This window comes from Taudactylus pleione, unplaced genomic scaffold, assembly GCF_031769625.1.
Source record: "Taudactylus pleione unplaced genomic scaffold, aTauple2 ptg000490l, whole genome shotgun sequence".
NCBI lineage: Eukaryota > Metazoa > Chordata > Amphibia > Anura > Myobatrachidae > Taudactylus > Taudactylus pleione.
In genome coordinates this window covers 2,961,390-2,985,801 of record NW_028284892.1, presented here as the reverse complement: position 1 = coordinate 2,985,801, position 24,412 = coordinate 2,961,390, and the positions used below count along the sequence as shown (strand labels likewise).

The 24,412-nt window shown below is 45.0% G+C and overlaps 1 protein-coding gene across 6 annotated transcripts in view; it reads right to left on the bottom strand.

Annotated features, from left to right (window-relative positions):
- METTL25B (methyltransferase like 25B) overlaps positions 1 to 24,412 on the bottom strand; it is a 250,820-nt gene that overhangs the window by 68,535 nt on the left and 157,873 nt on the right. The gene's annotated exons all lie outside the window — the stretch shown is intronic.

The following is a 24,412-nucleotide window of genomic DNA, read 5'->3' as shown; positions in this document are numbered from 1 at the left end:
TTTATTCGATCACAACGGGCATATATATGGCCATTATGAGGGGGCATGGTGAATGACGCGGAAAGGCTGTATCGGCTCGCTGTAGCGTGCCAGTTGAAAAAATCCTGTGGCTAGATTTACTGTGTTCTGCACCAGGGGATATTGCGGATGCTGAGGAGGGACCTTAACACGATAGTGAAAGAGGAAAGCACTCGTCTTCTACCACATCTGGCATTGCTGTATCCCATAATAAAACTTGGGTTATACCTGCCTACTCTCCCACAGTGTGGCGATTTGAGATGAATCCTGTCACTATAGCTCCATCCCCAATGTGTGATGCTACAAATTGCATGCTTTTACAGCAGAGGGCATGGGGACATAATAAAGCAAATTGCATCCCCACGTCAGCTACCTGGACCTCACTCCTGGAGTAGGCAAGTAAGATTTGGGGCAGTGCCTGAGGCCCCAGTACTGCTTTCTTAAGCATGCCCTAAAGAGGTCCAAATGGGACATCACCACACATGCACGGGGCTATGGATGACCATGGAAAGGTTTACCATCAATGGTGCAATCGGTGGTTTCCATCGGCAGGAACCTATAGTGGGAGACCCATCGATGGTTTGAACTAACAATGAGCATCCATGTTATTAGTTACCAAGAGGTAGGCCAATCATGGAATGGGGTGGAGCTAATCAGCACATTGGGGCAGGGATAAGCGACCTACTCCAGGGGGGAAAATCAGTGCAGCATCTCTGTCATTAATGACAGAAATCCATTGGACCTTTGCCATCAATGGTAAAACCACCGATGTTGCTAACCATCAATAGCCATAACCCCCCTCCCCAAACGTCTTGCTTTTGGAGAGACAGTCTCCCTTTTCAGGCACTGTGCTGCCATCCCACCCACGAACTGCATTGTCCTGGCGTGTATGTGAATGTTGTTCATAAGGTCTCCATTTCACTTGCTGCTCTGTTTAGTGGGCAGCAGTGCATGTTGAGAGAGAGACCGGGGAACCCAGCAGCTTGTGAAGCGCTGGGCATGCCCCCAGCCTGACACGCCCATTTTCAGACAGGCACCTAAGTTGGGAATTATGTATGGTCATCTTCATTTCCCAGCACCCATTGCTGCTGCACCGTCTTCCTCTATTGACTCTTTCATCGGCGTCTGTGGCGTATTATACCATGGCAAAGACATCTAGCTCTCACTCAATGTTATAAATATGCAGGCAATAAGATTTTTCCAAAGAACTATTTTTGCCTACATGTTTTACTGTGTATTTATAGAAAATTAAAGTGAAAATAAATATTTCCCCTTTAAATGGCTGTCGGAGCCTGTCGTAGGTGGCCTTTTAATAATAATTCCAACATCTGGAGCTGAACAAGGGTCTGAATCACAAAGATCTGTTGCACTGAGGAAATGCTTCCCGGGGGCTTTCCATGGCCCAAACACAATGGGGTTAACACCTCTGCTCCTGGAACTCTATTGAAACGCAGCCAACTCCTTCAATACATCAGCTCTGGGGTCAATTTCTACTGAAAATAATTAAACCTCCCCATTTTGTTATTGAACTAGTTTTAGAGAGACTAACTCCTTCGCTGAATAAATAAACTCTGCTTTATTAAGTTCTGTCAGTCTCATTGTTTTCTTAACTGAAATCTCTCAAAACCTAAACTTCCTAATAGCCAAAAAAAGAGCCTATTATCATACACAGAAATCTGATATCAATGAGGTACGACAAAAAGTGATGTCTATTCAACCTGGGTCATGTCATCATCGGGATAATAATAGATATGCGGTTTAATTAACTATGAAAGTGAAGGCAGCCATTTTGTGGGCTGAACACATTTATAATAATGGAACTTCTGAAGTTACACATTTACTAAGCCTGGGATGGAGATAAAACGGATGGAGACAAAGTACCAACCAACCAACCAGCTCCTAACTGTCAATTTTCAAACACAGCCTGTGATATGGCAGTTAGGAGCCGATTGGCTGGTACTTTATCTCCGTTCACTTTAATCTCCATCTAAGGCTTAGGAAATACACCTCTAAGAACCACTGACATCGCTGAGGCACAGTGTAGGCAGCCATTTTGTGAGCTGTACTAGTAATATTCAGGCTCCTGGGAGAGTAGGCCAACTTCCCGGATTGGCTGACTTACCTAGTGAAGTGGGCAGCCCATGGCTTGATGACGCGAACTGCAGTGAATTGTGTAAGGGAGGTCCCGTCCCCAGCAATTTGCAGCATTGAGCAGCATGGGGAGTAGCCTACAATGAATAAATTCGCTGAACCAACTACCCCTTCCCTGCACCTAATACCTGCCCACTGGCAGGGCCGGCAACAGAAATCATGGTATAGGCAAACGCAGGGGGGGTTTCCGTCTGCCTGGAAACCCCCTTCCCCAGCCCACACCATGACCACAATAGAAATAGTAATATAATGGAATTTTACTAGCGCTGCATGTTCTTCTCAGTATTATAAATGAAATAATTAGCACCACCTGTGGATCTTTTAACATGTATCAGCCAGTAATAAATAACCTGTGCACCAATTAGGGGATTTGGAAAACATGCACTGTTAGGGATGCACTGCTATAGAGCCCAATATTTACATATATGTCCAGGGCAGTGCTAGGTTCTTCTGCTGCTCCTCCAGGCTCCCGGACTTGCTCTAATGCTCTGGAATGGTGCCCACATCTAAAATAAATACATTCAGCTCAGGCAGGATGGCCTACTGCCGCATTTAATGGCTTACTGTGATCTCTGGTCCTGTATATGCTGGAATTATGACACACAATACACTTTGTATGATGCATATTAAAGCTGGATAGGTGGTAATTATGCCCTCTTCATGGACTGGCCACACTCACTCTAAAATCAAGTATTTGGAAACCCCCCTCTAGAAATACTGCGTTTGCCACTGCATGGGGCCCATTACACCCATTTTTTCTAGGGCCCCTCCATCCCCGGGTCCCTGGTAGGTACAGACCAGTTTGCTTGAGAGTCTGCCTTACCTATATGTGGTTTCTCTGGGGAACCTCTGAGCCCTCACAGCAGTGGCATAACTAGGGCATTTGGAGCCCAGGGTAAGATGAAAAATGGAGCCCCTTCCCCTATGTGCGCGTGGTGAAAAATGGCCGTGGTCACATGCCACAAGGGGAGTGGCCATTGGAAAATGAGGCGTGTCAATATGAGACACACCCCTTTCTCGTCACTCTGGGACATTCCTTTCCATTCCATATGCACCTTAATGCCCTGAGTAGTAGTGCCCCTCTTGCAATGCCCACTGTAGTAGTGCCCCTTATGCAATGTCCCCAGTATCAGTGCCCCATGTAGTAGTTCCCTTTATACAGTGCTCCAAATAGTGCACCCTTATACAGTGCCCCAAGTAGTGCCTTTATACAGTGCCTCCATTAGTAGTGCACCTTTATACAGTACCCCCAGTAGTGGTTCCCCTTATGCAGGCCCCCAGTAGTGCCCCTTATACAGTGCCTCCAGTAGTGATCCCTCCTATGCAGGCCCCCAGTAGTGCCCCTTATACAGTGCCTCCAGTAGTGATCCCTCCTATGCAGTGCCCCCAGTAGTGACCCCCCCTATGCAGTGCCCCCAGTAGTGATACAGTGCCCCCAGCCAGTAGTGCATAACACACACACAGACATACATACAAACACAAAACACTGACTTACCTGAATCCCCACTCCTGCCGCACCCGCTGCTGTCTGCTCCTCCGTCCTCCCGCTCGGTACTATAACCCAAGCCCCAGCGACCAGCAATCCAGCAGTGAGTGACCCAGACCGGCCGGCCCTTCTGCTATGTGTGTATGTAGCGTGGGGGCCGGCTGCAGTTAATGTCTACTGAGTGGGTGGCAGATGGCACCCTGCCCCCAGGCCCACCCCGCCACCTGACTTGCTGCTGCAGTGATTAGCAGGGGCCCCATACATGCCTGCACTCAGTGCAGGCAGTGGTTACACTCCGGGGCCCGGTACAGTTGTACCCCTAGACCGCCCCTGTCACCGGGCCTGCCCGCCGGTACCTCACAGAAGGCAATTTTAAGACGACAGCAACAATGCTACAAATCAGTAACATCACTGAGGCACTAAGGCACACAGAGCAGTGGGTTAGTGGGGGCATCCAAATTCTCCCTCTCCACCGTGACACACTGCAGTCCGTGGGTGGGACAGTGCCTGAGAAGCAGGACTGTCCCTCCAAACTTTGGACAATTAAGAGGTATGCTCACATCATGTCACTGCCCATGTCACATGCAGCCCTCCCCTTACTAACACACATACTGTACTTCCCTACTCTCCCGGAATGGCCCAGAGGAATATTGAGTGGCGCTCTCAGCCACCCGGAAAAGTGTGCAAGTCTCTCACACTCTATCTAGCCTCCCACATCACCCTCGCGGCCGCCCACTTACAGAGCACAAATGGGAGCTTACGGGGGGTGGGGGTGATGAGGGGATGTGCATTTTTTTTGTGGCATCGTAGCTCCACCCCATCGCTATACAGTGCCTGTGGTGGGGCCACATCCCCTCCGCAGACCATCTTTCTGGCCGCCAGAGGAGGGGGCAGCAAAGTCGGCAAGTATGCTAACACAACACTCATCTCATAGAGTCTGTGCTGCCAGTTGCCCAGCTGCTTCCACTATAAAATCAGTCCTTGGCTTCCTGCTGCCTCTGTTCCCCTCCTCACATCATGTTACTGCCCCTGTCATATGCAACCCTGAACTAACAAATCATCTCAGATATACTCTCTGCTACTTGGAGACCCTGCTCCTTCCACTATATAACTTGTCAGTCTGTGGCTTCCTGCTGCCTCTGTTCCCCTCCTCTCATCATGTCACTGCCCCTGTCACATGTAGCCCTGTCCTCACTAATACATTACTCATCTCCTGATATACTCTGTGCTGTTGGGGGACACTGCTCCTTCCACTATATAACTCTCAGTCAGTGGCTTCCTGCATCCTCCATTCCCCTCCTCAGATTATGTCACCCTGTCCTCACTAATGCATTACTCATCTCCTGATATACTCTGTGCTGCTGGGGGACACTGCTCCTTCCACTATATAACTCTCAGTCAGTGGCTTCCTGCATCCTCCATTCCCCTCCTCAGATTATGTCACCCTGTCCTAACTAATGCATTACTCATCTCCTGATATACTCTGTGCTGCTGGGGGACACTGCTCCTTCCACTATATAACTCTCAGTCAGTGGCTTCCTGCATCCTCCATTCCCCTCCTCAGATTATGTCACCCTGTCCTCACTAATAAATTACTCATCTCCTGATATACTCTGTGCTGCTGGGGGACACTGCTCCTTCCACTATATAACTCTCAGTCAGTGGCTTCCTGCAGCCTCCATTCCCCTCCTCAGATTATGTCACCCTGTCCTCACTAATACATCACTTATTTCCTGATATACTCTGTGCTGCTGCAAGCATTGTATGATCTGGCTACAGCCTACATACCTACAGCCCGGAGAGATTTGGGGGGCGGCCTCTCCACATTATTAGGCTCTGCCCCTGTTGCAGCAAAATGCTGCTATTTGCGGGTCTGTCAGGAGGGGCGGGACTAAACGAAGAGAATCACATTTTAGCCCCTCCGGACAGACCCGGAAATTTCCCCTATAATCTCCCCGTCATGCCCACTTCACTGGAAAGTGGGCGGGATGCGGGAGATCCGCCTACTCTTCCGGGGCTGCAAAATCGGAAGCCGCAAGAAAATCCGGGAAGGTATGGTCTACAGAATATTCTATATACACAAACTATGGACACAGGAAAAGGAAGGGGATGAGAATGGGTAACAGAAATGTGCGCTCATCTTACACATGAAAATAAACCCAGCTATGTATTATTGCACATCCTCTCTGGGTGTGATATAACACACACAGCATTAGTACGCGCTACACAACAATGGCTTCTCGTCCTTTTAATAGACCAACAGGTGCTGTCCAGATTCAGTTCCTCCTTGAGCAATGCTGCTTAGTTAAACTGGGCCATTAGCCGAAGCTCTTTTGCTCTAACGTTTTCTGCAAAAGGAGGAGGGAGGAGGGTGTAGTTCCAACTTCCCTAGACTATCCTAGCTCTAATCTCCTGCGTGATTGTGCTTTCCACTGCGGCTCAGCTCAACATCACCTCTGCTATAGGCAGAGGTCTACGTCTGCCAGGCCCCAATTTCCTGTAGGGCTGAAGCATATTGAAAGGCTTAGTGCTGTGTTTTGTGTCCGTGTGGGGATATCCCCCCCCCCCCCCACTGTGAGATGAAGCAAGCTGCCAGGTAAAAGAATGCAGAGTGGGCATCCAGCCTTCCAGATGAACTCAGTGCACCGTATAACGTTTTCCATTCAGGGGGCATGACAGATCCCACAGGTGGATGATCCACCAAGTGGTTAAATTACGTCTGATCTCGGTGTAAATGAAATGGACATCAAGAAGAAACCAGAACAGTAGTCGTTAAGCAGAGGAGGTTTTTACAGGAATTTTCCACTTTTAGTTTAGTAGACACCTTCCCTCATTATAATCAAGACTAGGGCACCAATGGGGTGTTACACAGCAGGGGCGCTGAAGGAGAGGAGGGATCCAATAATCCTGGCTCAATCCGACTCTTGGTTGGGTGTCACAGCCATGTCCTTTTAGGAGCCATCAGTAAGTTAGGCACCATGTGCCAGGTGGGTACCTCCCCATCTATGGCACTGCTGATGCTTTACTCTAGGTGACCACCAGGGGTCTTCAGTAGACATGACTTAAAAGTAGAGATGTGCGCAGACCCCCGTGTTTTGGTTTTGGTTCTGGATCTGAATTTGGTTTGGGATTTTTTTCCTTGGTGTTTTGTTTTTAGGTTTTGGATCTGTATTTTTTCCAAAAAAATTATAGAAATACCTAAAACCACATAATTTGGGCCTGTTTTTGTTCCTACAGTATTATTAACTTTAATAATGATTTTCAGGCACTTCTAGGCACTTTTAACCACCTCACAGCTCACAATATTGATTTCACTATTATTCACCAATATAGGCCAAAGGCTGCACGAGCTGGCTGGCTAAAGTAAGCAACAGAGCAGCGGCACAAACGTACGACAGTTTAAAAAAATATAGGACATCTATGAAACATTGCCACACAGCAGTGGTAGACAGGATGGCAGTTTAATAAACTATAATAATGTCAGTCGGCAATGCCCCAAATTGTGCCTAATGTGAAAGAGGAGCAAGATGGAATTGTCCCTTCCATCCACTCTTATGTGGGATATAGGACATGCACAGTTTAACAAACCAAGCACTTTAGCCACTAGGACTGACACTTTTGTGGCTGAACTCCTTGGTTTGTTTGGGCCCCCACAAAACATTTTTTGGAAGGACTACCTTCAGTTATTAAGGAGGAGGTTGATGATGAGGTTGATGATGAGGTTGTTGGTGGTGAAGATTGCATGTGCTGGTCCAAACTGCTGGCAGCTGATAGTGGACTGCTTGTTATTCATTTACAAATTATAATTTTGTTAAACAAATTGCATGAACTCTCTGCAAATGACGTAACAGGGAGGAGGTGCCTAGATGGTTAACGTCCCTTCCTCTGCTAACTTTGGCTTTACAAATGGAACAGATGCCTTCACAACTGTTGTCAGAATTTAGATTAAAATAATTCCACACCCAAGACGTTGCTTTTCTGGCTTTCTTTTTATCATTAGCAAGAACTGCTGCCACTGGTGGCTGATTTACGCAAACCACATCCTTATCATCAACATCCACATTAGCATCAGATAGGACACAAATTTCCCCCTCATCCTCCTTTTGCACTTCCTCCACAGGCTAATTTTTTATTATTTCACCATCTAATACTAGCACAGCCGTCTTGGAGTCAGTGATCCGCTGTGAAACTGGGTGACAGCTGTTATACTTACTTCCTCTATCAAAGGACTGTTTAATAGTCAATTGTTTTTTAAATTACTTCCGATCACGAATGAGCATGTTGATGATGATGCAGGTGTTGGTGTTGGAGATCGAAGGCGCTTGGATCGGATACAGAGAGGGAGCAGGTAGGTGACACTGGACTTGTTACGTTTCGAGTTTTGGAACTTGGCGACATACACTTTGATATTTGATGAATGCGCTCCATGTGACGGAACAAGGAGGAGGTTCCTAGTTGGTTTAGGTCCCTCCCTCTACTCATTCTTGCTTTGCAATGGTTACATATGGCTTGACAACTGTTGTCCGGATTGGGGTGGAAATAATTCCACACGTGAGAAGTGGATTTTTTTGTCTTTTGCCCCGGCATGACAACAATGGGCTTTGGCTTTTTCAATCCATGGGCAACAGCTGTTGTCTTACACAAAGGACATCCTCGGCATCAACATCTTCATCATCAACATCCTCATCATCCGTAGCGCCTTCAACTACCCAAAATATCCTCCTCCTCCATGTGCAATTCCACAGAAGCATCCTCACTGACTATGTCTGCAAGATGTTGACTGCCCATCCCCACATTTACAGAGGGCACACAAATGTTGGAGCTTGGAGGATCCTCCAGTACACTAGTATTAAGGTCTGGCTCACACATGGCAACCGCGGACACACTTGCACTCTCCTAGGGGATTTTTTATTTCGATTTCTCAGGGCACACAGTTGTTTTTTCCGAAAGGCTATCATAATCAGAACCAGCAGTCTTCATAAAGAAAGGCCAAGGCCTTATCCTTTCCTTGCCACTTCGTGAAGTGAATGGCATATTGCCAATTTTTTGTTTATCAAAAGGCAAATTTCCTTTCAATTTTTTTTCTTAACTACAGTAAAAGTAGCTTCACCATATCGATGGTGTGACTTAAGCCCTGGGACATGGGCCTTCATAGAGGACGAGGAAGTTGATGGCCTTGCACTGCAAAAAAAAAAAAGGCAGCGGCCATATTTTTTCACAAAAACCAGGCAGCGGCCATATTTTCTCACAAAACCTAGGCAGCGGCCATATTTTCTCACAAAAACTAGGCAGCGCCATGCATCGTTAACCGCTTAAGCCCCATCCTACACCTCATTTACAAACAATGTGCAGCTTTCACCTCCTCTGTTAAACGCACTTCACCTGATTTTCTCTTTATTTCCTTTTATTTATTTTCAGTTGAAAGAAAAACGTTGTAAGGTGAAAGAACCGCCAGCTGCCTCCCAGTGCCCTTAGGCTCGGGACCACTGTGCCCATAATGCTACATAATTAGAAATAAAGCCTCCTTGTATATAAGGTTAGATGTTTTATATTTAAACTGCGCATTACAGTTTAGTACTTTCCACCCAGGCGATTTTTTTGCAGCATACCAGCATTTACTGTCAGGTCATTATGTGCTCAGAGCGAAGGTTTGTAGCAGAAATAGTTTTATGTTAAGCAAAGAACTGACAGGCTGAAAGAAAAAGAAAAAAAAAAAAAGCACTGCTTTGTGATGGATATGCTTCATAAAAGTTTGTTTAAGAATACGGAGCGAAAAAGTTTTCATTTGAAAACCATCCGGTAATACCTTGTGATTTAGTTTTGCTGGCTCTGCCAACGCACTTCTCATGGCCCCCTGTATGATAGCGTTCCAAGTCTGTCTTGCTTCATATCTCACTCCATTATCTTGCAGTTGCCAACAGACCATCAAGTGAGATTTTAAACCTGTGTGAGTGAGTTATTGCAGGATCCGTGATCAGGATGATGAGCTCAGCATAATCACTTCTACAGCTAGGTTCAGAGGCGGCTGCATCTTCTATGGCATAGATAGAAGCCCAGGTCTTGAGCTGAATGCCTCAAGTGTCATATGCTTTGATTTACGGGTTAATCATTTGGACTGATGTTGTGGTTCAAGCTCTCTACTAGCTGCATCCAATGTTCCAGACGCAGCGGTGAATCATCTCGGGTTATAGACAGTACAGGTTTTGTAACAAACCAAGACTCGAGAATATTCTGCCATGGTAGCAGAATGATTTAATAGGAATACTTAATATGAAATACACATTCCACCAGAAAGGGTATTTAACATTCCCACATATACAGTATTATATATACACACATATACACATATTTATGCGGCGGGGAAGGGGGGGACTTAGCTTTAGGCGGCGAGGAAGGGGGGGTTAGGTTTAGGCACTTAGAGGGGGGATTAGTGATAGGCACTGGGGGGGGAAGGTTAGGGTTAGGCACCCCTAAGGGAGGGTTAGGGGGTAGAATTAGGTTAGTGAATACTTACCTAGGGACGATCAGGATTTTCATCCTTGTCGGGGTGCCGTTGTCGGGTTTTGAACCGCCTGCCAGGGGTCCGGCGGTAAATCATACCGATTCATATACCTATATATTATTATTACTACCAGTTATTTATATAGCACACACATATTCCGCAGGGCTTTACAGAGAATAGTTGGCCATTCATATCAGTCCCTACCCTAGTGGAGCTTACACTCTATATCCCTATCACATGCACACACACACACATACACACTAGGGTTAATTTATGTTTGGAGCCAATTAACCTACCAGTATATTTGCAGTATATTCCAACGTTTCAAAGTTTATACGTTGTCATCAGGGATGATGACAAAGTATAAAACTTTGAAACGTTGGAATATACTGCAGAAGTTTGACTGATTCTTTATCCCGTGAGTGCCGCACCACACATTTGCTGCGATTTGACTCCTGATGGATTGTGAAGGCACCGGGTAATATACATCCATGTCTACAGGAGTGCCATGTATATATATTATACACACACACATGCATATACACACATACTTTCAACTGACTGTGATATACGTCCTTTAAGCTCTGCGTGGTTGTCAAGCAAAGAGGGAATTAGCCTTCTTATGATTAAGCAGTATACATTTATTGCGATAATGGGAAGCTTTAGATATATGTAGGGGCAAATATAAAAGGTTGCAAGTTTAGTAAAGTGGCACGATTCTGGCTTATTTCCTGCAACTCCCAAGTCACCGTAGGCAATAGATTCATAATGTCTCCAGAATAGCGACACTATCAATTTTGCAGCGACACAACACGCCCTCTAGATGTTTCTTTTGTTTGACATACAATTCACCTGATGTAATAGGTAGTGAGTTGTAAAGTAGAGGAAAGGGGGTAGTGATGTAACTTATAATGCTACTATCTCTCTGTGCTCCATCTGTTTTAATTATGTTCAAATTGAATTATTTAAAAGGGAAAAAGTGCACAGGGTCCCCCCTGTAAACAGAACCAGCACTAGCGCTTCTATCTAGGTTGGTATTGGAAAAATCAGGATGATAAAGAGTGTGGGGTCCCCCAAATGTTTCCATTGTCAGCACTAGGCTTGACCAGCCAGGGTTTGTGGGACCATAAGGGGGAGACCCGCACCATAATTCGACCAATCCTAGGTCAGGTGGTCAAAGCGTGGGAGCATTCTAACTAATCAGAGGCCCCATTTATTTCTATGGAGAGGGTCCATGAGGAACCTCTCAGTAGCATTGGGCTGCCATAAGGAGAAGTCAATTATTTTTTTTTGCTTCGCCAAGCACTATTGGACACCGACATGGACCAAAGAGGACCTCTCCCATAGGATTTTGTAAGTGGGAAGCTGGGGAACCCCTGTAATACATCCAGGGGATACTCACACTTTGCAGGCATCCCCCCAAAATAGACGCTTTTATGGGATCTCCCGCAACTCATGATTGCACTGTAAGCTTATGCTCTTCATGAGTATATATTTGCAGAACAGATTTTGGTTGTAAAACATGGAAATAGCTGGAAGGAAGCCTGAATGAAGGTCCTCTAGGTGTAGAGAGTGATAAGGGGAAGTGGACATCTCTCACCTTCATATCTTCTGCTCCATGTGGTGCTCACGAGTAGAGTCTTCCATATATGCTCCTCTATAGATACCTCTTAGACATCCGCGCTCCTATACTAGCAGGCCAGACAGACAGTACTTCAGTTAGCTGCACCTCAGATTTCAGTGCTGCACCTAGCACATACACAGAGTCTCCTCTCTGCACTGTATTGAACTCCAAAGCATCCAGGCTTTTTTCTCTTTAATCCATCATTCATTACAGATGAGTCCTGGAGTCTCCCTCTCGGTAGTCATTCACTTGTCACACTGCAGCTGTCCCTAACTCCAGCTCGTGCTGTATATTGGAAGCGCACTGGGTAGGGTGCGCTCCAACACCGAAACAAGAGTTTGTAAAGGTGCAGACTCAAAGGTGGGGTTGTAGTCACACTTGTACCTTTAGCTTCATTGGGTGCAGGTGGAAGTCAAGGCTTTGGCGATGGATGGTGCATGTTCTGGTTCCACCACGTCACCATTGCAGACATCAGATGCAGTAACATTCATGCCATATCACTCGGGGGCATAATACAGGTACATGCATTGAATGTTATATAAACAAGCAGTACAGCCCCCTCCCAAATCTTCAACAACGCCCAATGCTAGAAAGCCTGGCCTGGTTTCCACCATCGCAGGGGGTCATAGTGGAGACCAGGAGCACTGGGTATGACTGAGGATTATTAGGGGGGGCATGCTTTTAGATTTATTACACAATGCGCTGTACATGGGAACTATATGGTTCTCATTATAAGTATAGGATGAAGCCTTATCTTTTCTTTAACAAAGGGAGAATAGCTGTGCATGGGCAAGAAGGCTCGTGAAATTGCACCCTCTCTAGCTATGGACATAAGTGTATATGTACACTATAGGGCAGCTATATGCTACACTTCTAATTGGTTCAACATGTCATACTCCTCCTGATTACTAGTTTCATTAGCCTTTGCTTTTCTATTGTTAACTACACTGAAAAAAAAAGGAGAGGGGGGAAATAAAATAAGAAATATCTCTAAGCAGGATCTTATCTCGTTAGGAACTTGGCTTCCTTGCAAATGAAGCAAATGTGAACCAGCTCTATGAGATTTAATGTAATAAAATTGAGATGATGGATTGTATAAACAGCAGGAGAGGAATTTTATAAGTATATATTTTTTTTTATGTAACCTTTTCATCGCTGAGAATATCCATATCATTCTTAGTAACGATGCAGTTGAAGACACAGCTGAATTATTTTGGGCACCAACAGACAGTGGAGGCAGCAAATTACTCATGAGAAGACAGTGTCACTAGGGAGCGGTGACATCACTGATGCACTCTCCTGGATCAATAATCTGTGATCATATGAATATTTTTCTTAGCCCACAAAATAATTGTCTCCTGTGAGGGTAATTTAAAACTGTGTAAAGGCGTGAATCCAAAGGGCAAATGCTCATTTATGATGTAACATGCACACTTACGCTCAAATGTACCCAATTTTATGGAAATTTGTGTGTGAAGATGCACTTGCTGAGGGAAGTAGTTGAGCGAAACGCGCTGTGCATTGACAAGTATGGATCAGGAACATAAATGCGCCTCGTTTGCACTCAGGTGTAAAATTACATTTGCGTGATGGGATTATGTGACTGAACTGGTGGGGCAGAGTTGGTACACTTTATTATGGTGTTCATAGTTTTACAGGTTTGGCCAGCAGCATTTCTCTTTCCTAAAGGACTGGTATAAACGAGAACTGATCCGAATTGTATAGTTTATAGTTTGACGCATTTCGCTCCTTTTACTTACGAGTTGATGTGTGCTTAGAAAATGATTTTCAATCAATATAATTGAAAGCTTCAAATACAAAGTAAAATTAATGAAGGCGGTAGACCGAACGCGGTAGTACAATGGACATTTTCACCCCACCGCTCGCATTTCCAGCCTGACCCGCAAACATTCATACGTAACGAAGCAAAACTGGTGCCTGTGAAATCAATAGAACTGATGCACTACTCTAATTGGCAATATTGCTATTATTGATAGAGCAATGCGCCCTGCTCTGCCTCTGCCCCTACTGCCGGGCCTAGGACTCCGTGCCTTAAATGGAGTTGTACTGACATCATAGCATGACCTCCGACCCGACTGCGCATGTGTGGTCTATCTGCACGTGTTCTCTCTCCCTACTACTTTAGAAGAGGATGTGTCCTATAGTGTCTCACATATGGATACTGGATCTTACAGTGTTGGCACCGCACCACTTTGTCACCACCTAGCTTACTGCTAACGAGCCCCCATAAGCTCCTAGTTGGATCTGAATGTACTTGTTGTATGTGCTATGTAGCCTAATGCCCAGCAAGCGGAAGGTTATTGTAAAGAAAGTCAGCCGACACCTTTTCAATTTCTTTTGCTTTCAGTATGAACAATTATATTTCAAGATTAGTCATTAATTCTGTTGTACATTTGTAAGTATATATTATTGTACCTGTAGCATTTTTTAAGTGTGCTTGACTAGATTTCTGCACTTTTTGTTAAAATTGTTCGCTTCCCAAGTGTCAGTTCCCCTCCATTTTTTAAATGGGCAAGGCTAGAAAATAATGTAGTTAATCAGAGCATCAGAAAAGTAATAATAATAATAATAATAATAATAATGTTCACAGCAGCACAGACTGTTTCAGGAGATTACTATTTTGATCTTGTGTGAAGCAGTGACTTACCCACACATGATTATTTTCTTGTGAGGTAAGGGCTGTGCCTTAAAGAGAAGGGGGAATCCGCGGCAAAATAAAGATTGAGGTTAGTGATTTTACTGCAATTTAATAGTTTTTGACAGTGCTGGAGCTGGGCTCGCTGACGCAGAGGGTGTGGGGCCAGCGGCAGTAGAAAAAGGAGAGCTGTCCGGACGCTACGGGTGTCTCTACACACTGCAGTGTACGCAGGGCTGTAAGGAGGGTGGTGTGGCCGATGCCATCGCACAGGGTGGATTGCCCTGGGGGTGTAACCCGCCATGCTCCCCAGGCGCCGCAACCGCCCTCCTCCATCTCCCAGCTCCTGCATTATGTGTGGGAGACATCATGACGTCTCCCACAGTGCTGTGCAAGGAGCCGTGGGACTTGTACAGCTGCTTGGAGCGTCCTCAGGATGCTCCTGGCAGTTCTGAAGTTACCTCAGTATGGCGGTCCTGGGCACCCATCCCCTGAATAGCGACTCTATGACTGTATGTGTTCAGGGGTGTAGGCAACGGCACCACAAAACACACTGCCACCCTGTTATGGTACATGCCTGGAGCATCGCTGCCACAACCAGGGCCCTGCAAGGCTGATGGCTACATTTAATTTTCAGCGTGTTTGTTGGGGTTCTGTATTCACTGTCGATGCCCATCTGTTTTACTGCGGTATTGTGGTGTTTTTCCCTGAGGTTTTGACAAAACCACCATAAAACCACCACATCTATCTGGCCAAGCTGAAGGAGAGGAATCACAATATACTTATAGGGACCTATTTATCTCAATCAGCATTTTTTATGCGTCTGTGATGATGAGATAGAAGAGCAAATTTATCCTTGAATTGGAGCGAGTTGATAAGAGCCTATTCTGGCGCAGAGTTGAAAGCAAATGTTAGCTACCACTAACAATTTGCTTTAAGGTGTGGACCCCGGCGAGCATACCGCGCACGTGCGGCCATTGGGCTGTGCATGCGTCAGTAAGGGTAGACAGTGAGGGATGCAATATAGTAGCCCATAAGCTACAAACCGAGGCCAAGTTGCAAAATGCTTTGCATTCCAGAGCCTGGTAACTTTGTCATTCTAGCAGCTCCCAAAGGAACCTATGGGAGCTGCTTTTTGATTGGATATGAAGGGATTGCAGCAGATACGTCCAATTTCATTTTGTGGGTATACCCAAGCAAAAGGCTATAATTGGAGGATTTCTGGCAAAATTACTTTCATAAATATGCCCAATAATAAAGGCAGCAATTCTGTATGGCTATATAAATGGAACCCACATCATACATTTAAAAATGTTGCCACATCATACAAATATTTTTAAACACCTATTAACAATTAAATAATATTTCTCCTTTAATATAATTAATAAACAGTACTGCAGTCTTAATACGATTTAGCAATAATCCCTCCCACCCAGTACAATAGTATCAGTGCGATGCAATCCCGCCGGTAAACAGACGAACAAAAAATTGCAGTTTAGCAAAATATTCCTCTGAGAGTTATACAGTGAAAGGAGCAGGGTCTCCCAACCGCACAGAGTAGTGATGTCAGGCTCTTGTAACAGCATAACATGGGGTCACACGTTCCTCTGTGCAGACAAAAACCTTCATCCATCCAGTTTGTTGGTACATTGTCTGTATTCACATTTGTTTCACATTGAAGTGATTTATACAGGCAATGCTTCCAGCTGCTTACCACTCCTGCTCCGTGTGTGATCATATAAAAGGCAGCAGAGCTGGACGCTTTCACACGCAACCCTGTATGCGTGCTACGGTCCCTACAAGGATGTACTGCTATGTAATGCTGTGTTCCGTTGGGTAGCGGAATGGGTTACTTTGCTGTTTGATTACACAGATGTAAATTCCTTGCGGCCTGTTAACATGCTACTTCTTTATTGTATGGTTTGCCTCATAAACCAGAGGCACTTGGAAGGCTTTCCTCATTCTTACTGCATGCTCCAAGCATGTGCCTGAATAGGGGAAAGATGTCCTAACCAGAAAGGGCTGATCTCTGGTAGGCGCGTGCAGTACAGCTGGAGACCGTTGCACAATCTGCTGCTCGCTCCCTTGGCTTTGTGCACTCGGCGTACAATCCTGAAAGCCAATGTTATGTCTACATCATGTGATTGTGTCAGAGGGAACAGATGATGTAACATTTCAATGTCTTTCCCAGAATTGGCACCGGTTCTCCACTTTCCTGACAAAGGTCCACCACCCTCCTGCCACCATCCAGGGATGCAATGGCCATAAGTGCATTGGCTATGGAGTTTGTAACTAACTCTGATTGAAGAATTTAACAAAAGGACCATAATTTGTAAGGCACAAGTGCTCAACCGTCTATTTTCTCTCTTCCCGAATTTCATGGGGCGGGTTAGGTAGGAGATCCAGATGGTCAGAATAGAGACAGCTGCATCACGACAGTCAGAAACCTGACATATTTCTGTAAGTATTTTAACCCTAACCATCCCACCACCTAACCCTAACCCTCCCACAGCCTAACCCTAACACTCCCGCAGCCTAACCCTAACACTCCCCCTAGTGCCTAACCCCGAGTCTCCACCTGACCCTAATACTTACCTCCGCAATCTGTCGGGATTCTCACAGTCTAGATGCAGCTGTCGTTATTGTGACCGCCGGCATCCTGACTGTGACTACATCCCCATGGGACAGTCCTGGGTTCTGTCCAAAAATTGTGACTGTTGACAAATAGCGATCATTTACAATATCATTATAATTACGATGCCCTTTGTTATGTTGCTTTTGTGCTCCATTTCCGGTTTTCCTTAACATGTAGAGAAGTCAGCTTCTATCGGGGCAGAAGATCAAGCGTCTGGATGAACTTTGGACTGGACATATTTTAATTTGATTATACCCTTTTTAACAAAAAAGTCACAAAAAAGCCAAAACACTACCCTTATAATAGTACAAGCCAACAGAGCCAAAACTACAGTAGTCAATATATATTAGCTGCACCAACAAAGTTATAGGCAAATCACTGGTCCACTCCAGTTATACCGCCACACCGGTGAAATATATAAATTCACTATTGATCTTGAAGGTGCTGTCAATGGAAACTGCACATAGCTCAAGCGGTACCAAACAGTATAGTGACATTGCACTTACACATAGATGATGACAATAGAACTGTGGACCATTTGCAGACTGCTCCTCACCAGCATAGAGTGTTGATAACCTGGATAGACTTGCGATCACCTTACGCATTTCGAAGGTTCATCCTTTTCCATTAGGCTGTGGAACACGAGGGTTTAAATCCCTTGCAAATGTAGTTGGTGTATGGAGAAGTGGTCAAAAATCGCCTCTCATCTATTTTATTAAATAAGACATCCATATAGTTACATAAATACCACTTGGTTTAGCTTAATTTATGACTTAAATAAATCATGGAGGTGAGACAACATCAGGACTGTTGGTATTAGTTGGGGCACTTTTGTTCATTTTAAGGTTTTCCTTTTAAATCTTAAGTCTTTAATGCACCTGCACAAGAAAAAGATGGTTTTGATAGACGAGATAGGTAAAATCTAGCCTGCCATTCTGTTAATCTAGAATGGCAACAGTTTTTATTAAACCACCAGCGGTTTGGTCTAAGCTACTGGCAATTTAGGGGTTTAGAACACACCACACAACAACACCCAACGCAGTTTGCATTTTAACCATCCAATCCGCTGGATAATAAAGCCTGTAGATTAGAGGGCAATATCGCCAGTGATATAACGGGAGCTTTAAAGTTGCAAGTAAAGCCGCACACCTTTAATATCTGCTCATGTCACCACCAATCTGCTCGGTTTCATTAATGTCCTTTGCCCAGGAACATTTATATCTTTCTTCATTTTCAAGTAGTTTAAGCCATTACACAATCCTTACTTCTTCGGAAAAACAGACTAGCTGTATAAACACGGAGCAGATGCATTTTCCAGAAATCATTATTTAATGCATTAAATCAGCATATTTTTTTAACAATGTATATTAGACATTCCTTATTCCTCCAATAACGATCCAACACTTTACTGCTAGGCAAACAAAGCTTCCAGGAGAGTTATGTCCATGCCATTATCATGTCTGCCAACCAAATCCACCTCTGCCTGGAGATTTATTTTTTAATCTTAGACCAACGCGTTTCATTGTATTTTCTTTATGGTGATCATTTCCCTTTCCAGAAGGGATTTACTGGGAAAACTAGTAGGAGGCCACAACAAGTCCAAGGGACTGAAGCCAAAGTGGACAGGGGTGGGGATTTTAGGTACCATGCTGACATCTAGCCAGTTGTGCAGATATATCATGTTGGTTTCATATAAAAAGTCTACAAATATCTACCTGTCACAGACAGTCTGATACTTTGTTAGGATTAATGAAAGTTCCATCTGGTTTAGGATGATCTCCTTGTGCTTTCTTTCTGACTAATTTTGCAAAATGATAAAAAAAAAAAAAACACAGCCAGTGAAACATCGACCTCTATCAGCACTAAAGCAGGAAGGATAACTTTTTATATTAGCTCAGATAGATTAGGGATGCATCTAAAATAAGTCATTTACTTAAAAAAAAACTCAGGTCCTCCCGAAGCTCATATTTGAGACTGATCTAAAGTGAAGACAAAGCTCCTAATTGGCTGTCCTGCTATTAACTACCTAGGCAGCTTGATTTTATACCATTGTGCGCCTGGAACTGTACAGAGGAAGTTGCGTAAGGGACATGTGACCAGGAATGGTGGAACGAGTACAAAGGGTCCAGTCCTGGAAGCAGCTGCTGTGCTAAAATATGCTAATGCAGTAGCCGGCTGGAAATGTTTTGAAACGCTCACCGGCGGCTTAGCAGATCCAAGCAAGTGCATACAAATACGTAGTTGTTGTTGCAGATAATTTTATAATCGGCCATCTGAGTAGCCCTATGTTCATGCATTATTGGCTGCCTAAACTGAGCCTTCGGAAACACTTTATCTGCGTATGTGTCAGGAACCGTATGGGAAGTTTCTCGGGAAGAGACAAAAGCCAGGGGGTTAGGGTGGCTAGAGAACGAATAGGTGAGTTACAGTACTAGGTCTCCCTATTGAGGCCAAACCCAGGCCCAGAGGCGCTGAGTATAACTCGCTGGGTGGTCTTCACCAGTGACCCCTCCAGTTGGGATATGGGTTTCGCTGCACCAAGTGAGCAGGTCACGGCCCTCTGGACAGGTACCTGGGAGTGGCAGGAAGACCGGAACCCTAGGAATGTAATAACACTAGAGGTCTGCGTAAGTACTAAATAGCTAGAACAGTTAGAACTTAATAATTGAACACAGGAGATAAGCATGTGAGCTGAATACTTGAATAAAGCAGTTCAGTGTATGAACTAAATACTTGAACACAGTAGACCAACGTATGAACTGAATACTTGAACACAGGAGATCAGCATGTGAGCTGAATACTTGAGCACAGTATATACTGGGAATTGCTAAAGATCCACCTGAGAGCTGACTAGTAATTAGCATGAAAGCTGACACCACAGTAACACAGGGAGGCAGCTGGGGAACAGAACACAATAATAACAACACAAGATCTGCAATGTAAAGAACTGGAGTTCAGTAAGAGAACAAAAATGACACACTGAAAGTCAGCATGGGAGCTGATATAAATAACACTGGAGGACAGCGAGGAGGCTGAAGCAAAACACTGAGGACATTACATGGAGAAACACTGTCACTGGAACAGTGAAGGTGAACAGCAGTTTCCTGTTCCTGTAGTCAGACTTAAAAACACCCTAAGCAGTTGGGCATAGGATCAGGAGATCAGCTGAGAGACCGCAGGACTGCCATTGGAAGAAACTGATCAGGTGACATAGACCAACATGGCTGCGCCCATGCCCGCTACCACGGGAACCAGGATGCACACACGGAAGTCCTAGCAGACCCCAGGGGGAATACTCAGTCTCCACTCACCTCCACTCCCAGCGACTGAACACCTAAGCCCAAGTACGCCGGCGCGGAGGTGAGTAGCGTTTTTTTGCTGCCACTCCCCGTTACCTCCCCCAAACAGTCCCTGACTGTCAATCACTTTGCAAAGTAATCCTCACAGTGAGCGGCATTTCAAAAGGTACCTTGGCGCATGTGCAGTGCACCTGTGACGCATGCACAGTCGAACCACAAATCGCTCAACTGTGTAAATATCGGAAAAGCGTACATCCCCTGAATATGGCCCAAAGTTAGAGAATTATGATGATTATATTTTCCTTCTTGCCCATCTTAAAGGAATGGTCAACGTAGTGTAAAAAGCATATATGAAGCAGCAATACATTCCATGGTGCTGTACAGTAAATTGATCAATTAGGCATATTTACAACAGCCTAGAGTTAGGCGAAACCCTCGATTTGTTACTTAACATCACTGTTTGGGATTTCCTCTGACCAGCAAAGCATTCTGGGTAACTTCACTATTTCGTGCAGAATGTACATACTTTCCCTTAAAGCATCAATTTTTCTATTATAATGAGATTAGCCTATCCCCAGCCTTCACCTAGATATGTTCTGCTCTGCTAAACTAATCAGATATGTCAAACTCGCAATATTTTTAGATGTGGTCCAAACCTGTCCAAATTACATTTCTTCATCTCAGTCCGTGATTTTTAGCTTGGAAATCCCCCCGGAAAGTTTGCCACAGGGTGTGTTAATGCTAAAATTTCTCCAGCCACCCTCCATAAAAGTCTTCCGTACCAAATGGAAACCAGAAAGCGCAGATGTCGTGTCATCTCTGCCAGGTTCTCTGGCTGTGTTATCACTCAGCGGAGCTGCCCAGAGGTCCTATACCTCTCCATGAAATATCATTAGGCCACATCCACCAGCGTGACACCGATTTCATGCGGTTACAAGAAACATATGCAGAACACCCATGATGATCTGGTTTTAGTCAAAGAAAAAGGCACAGACAATATTAATATCCTTGTTAGCAATTAAGGATTCAGAAGAAACGGATTATTTATTTCCACTGACACAGGCTGTAAATTCATGTCTCGGGCTAAGCTGAGTTTGTTAATGTTTTATGTACACGGAGAACAAAGTTTTGCCCCCAGACATGGATTAAAGACAGAGTGATCTGGGAAATAAAGTATGCGAGACAGCTGAGAATACTCCCAAACAACGACACAACAGTAAAATGAAACAGAACTTATATACAAAGGAAAATAATGTAGTCACCTTCCGGACTTGTTGTTTGTCCCAATGCTTAGAAGCCCGTACACAGAGTGATCTGGCCTCGCACACAGGCCAACCAGCGGCCAGGAGCCCTATTCAATTTGAGCGGGCCCGCGATACTTTTCCGCCTCCTGGACTTTTCGCCTACTTCGCCTGTTTGCAGGCGCAAAAGTATCGCGCGCGAAACAAACAAGCGGAAAGTCCTGTCAGATTTGGGGAAATCAGCCTGACACCCCCCAAAAGATGCTCTGACTTGGGGGTTCCCTATGGTTACCCCCGATTTGGCTTTCTGAAGGTATTTGGTGTTTTTAAATGGGCTCAATAGCTGCTAAATAGCGTTTTTGTATCAGTGGTGAAGAATAGTATTCAGAATTTGTTTTCGCCTGTTACACTGCATTGACTTTCCGCCTAGGCAGAATGTCTTTCAAAGTGAATACGGCGATACTTTTCCACCTAGCGAAATGACGTCATCGGCTGAAAACTTTTTCGCCGATTTCGGCTTTTCGCTCCAAATTGAATACGGGCCCGTATTTGAAGGGTCCAGCCGTTCAGCACTTGGGACAAATGTCCAGATTGTAGAGAGCACAGTTGCCATAGCTGAATTATAATTGAACATGCAGTCAACGCCCAACTGGATTTACCATCCAGTTGAATCAATCTGTATTCATTAGAATGAATTTTTTTTTTCCTTCACTCATAAGTTATGGAAGTTGCCGCAAATGAGCTCTAAAATGAGCAAAGTTGCGGAAAAATTGCACGTAAATTGCTTATGACGTTAGAACATTCCGCTTTGCATAGGTGCACAGTTCCAGCCATACAATTTTCGGGAATGTAGTCGTTTACTATCAAGTTTAACAGTTGTACTGCCACCGCTCGTAAAAAGCTTTAAGCCGCATTTTACAGCGGTTGACATAATGGTGTCTAAGTTCCAGGCTCTACATATAGCTTGGCGACATTTTAGATGTATCAGCAATATTCGAGATCAGCTTTGCGGCACAATTCTACTGAATGGCCTTCCGCGCTGAATTTATAATTTCCACCTTCTGCACACGGCAGAATGTGGACCAGGGCAAATATTCTACGCAAGTTTTGAAAACTTTGCCGATTTCTAGTTTAAAAATGGGACGGGCTGGCAAAAGTGGGCACTTTCACTTTAGTGTTGGGGGATGAGGGAATGACCAAGACCATCAACGGAGGGTGGGAATATCTAACTGAAACCTTAGATACATTGTCATGTCTACGAAAATGAGGGCGTAATATATTGGGCGGGATGTACTAAAGGAAAAATGCGGTAAAAACCCAGTTTCCATATGTACTAAGCCCCGGCCACCCTTTTATCGGTGCGGAGGGTTACACCAGAAAAACTTGGCGTTACCCTATAGAAGCCTATGGGCTTCTTACCGCACCCCACTTCGCCGCCACCCTCACCGGCCCGCAGACGCCCAGCACTGGCCCCCACTTACCTTAGCGACCTGGTCGCTGGCCGTGCTCCTCCTGGGTCCTCCGCCTCCTCCTCCTAATCTTCTTACGGGTGCAGGAAGGAGGAGCCCGGGAACTTCCTGCTGGTGACCTATGCAGGAAGTTCCCAGGGCTCGGAGGGGACGGGGTCCCACGGAGACCCCCCTCACCCAGCGTCGGCTGTTTTGCAAAGGGCAGCTCTTATCGCAAGAGCTGTCCTTTGCTAAACTAATCGCATATGTTAGTACATATGCGATTAGTAAGGTTGCGGTGGCTGGCGGAATGGTCACCGCAACCTTAGTACATCCCGCCCATTGTGAAACATAAACAGAGTTTAAGATTTTGCCAACTCCATGAAAAGAGAAAGGAACATTTTGTACATATTTGCTAAATCGTTAGTTCATCAGTTTCCAACAATTACTCTGGCACTAAGGGGAGCAGTATAATAAGTGGACAAGTGGAGTTGTTGGGTGAAGAGCGCTCTGCGCTGCCTCCATCCATTGCAGGTAAGGGCCAGTGGTCCTTAGGACCAACCGCAGCTCTTCAGGAGGTACGTCCAGGGTGTACAGTATATGCTTTTACAGCTCGCTCTACTACAAGACCCAGCATCACCCTAATTGCTCCAGACTGCACCTGCTACCACATGTTTGTACCTGTTTAATCCTCTATTTAAAGTAGGGGTGTGCACCGGCCACTTTTCGTGTTTTGTGTTTTGGTTTTGGATCTGGATCTTTCTTCGTGTTTTGGATCTGGATTGGTTTTGCCAAAACCACCCTTCCGTGTTTTGGGTTCTGGGTTTTGTGTTTTGGATCTGTATTTTTTTGAAAAAAAGCATAAAAACAGCTAAAATCACAGAATTTGTAGGTTTTTCTGCTCCTATGCTATTATTAACCTCAATAACCTTAATTTCCACTCATTTCCAGTCTATTCTGAACACCTCACACCTCACAATAGTGTTTTTATGTCCAAAAGGTTGCACCGAGGTAGCTGGATGACTATGCTAAGCGACACGAGTGGGCGGCACAAACACGTGACCCATCTAGGAGTGACACTGCAGTGGCAGACAGGATGGCAGTTAGAAAAACTAGGCCCCAAACTGTACATAATGCAAAGAAAAAAAGAGGTGCAAGATGGAATTGTCCTTGGGCCCTCCCACCCACCCTTATGTTGTATAAACAGGACATGCACACTTTAACAAATCAATCATTTCAGCGCCAGGGTCTGCCACACAACTGTGGCTGAAATGATTGGTTCGTTTGGGCCCCCACAAAACAAGCTGGCAATTAATGTGTCCCTGCACAAACTGGCTCTACGGAGGCAAGAT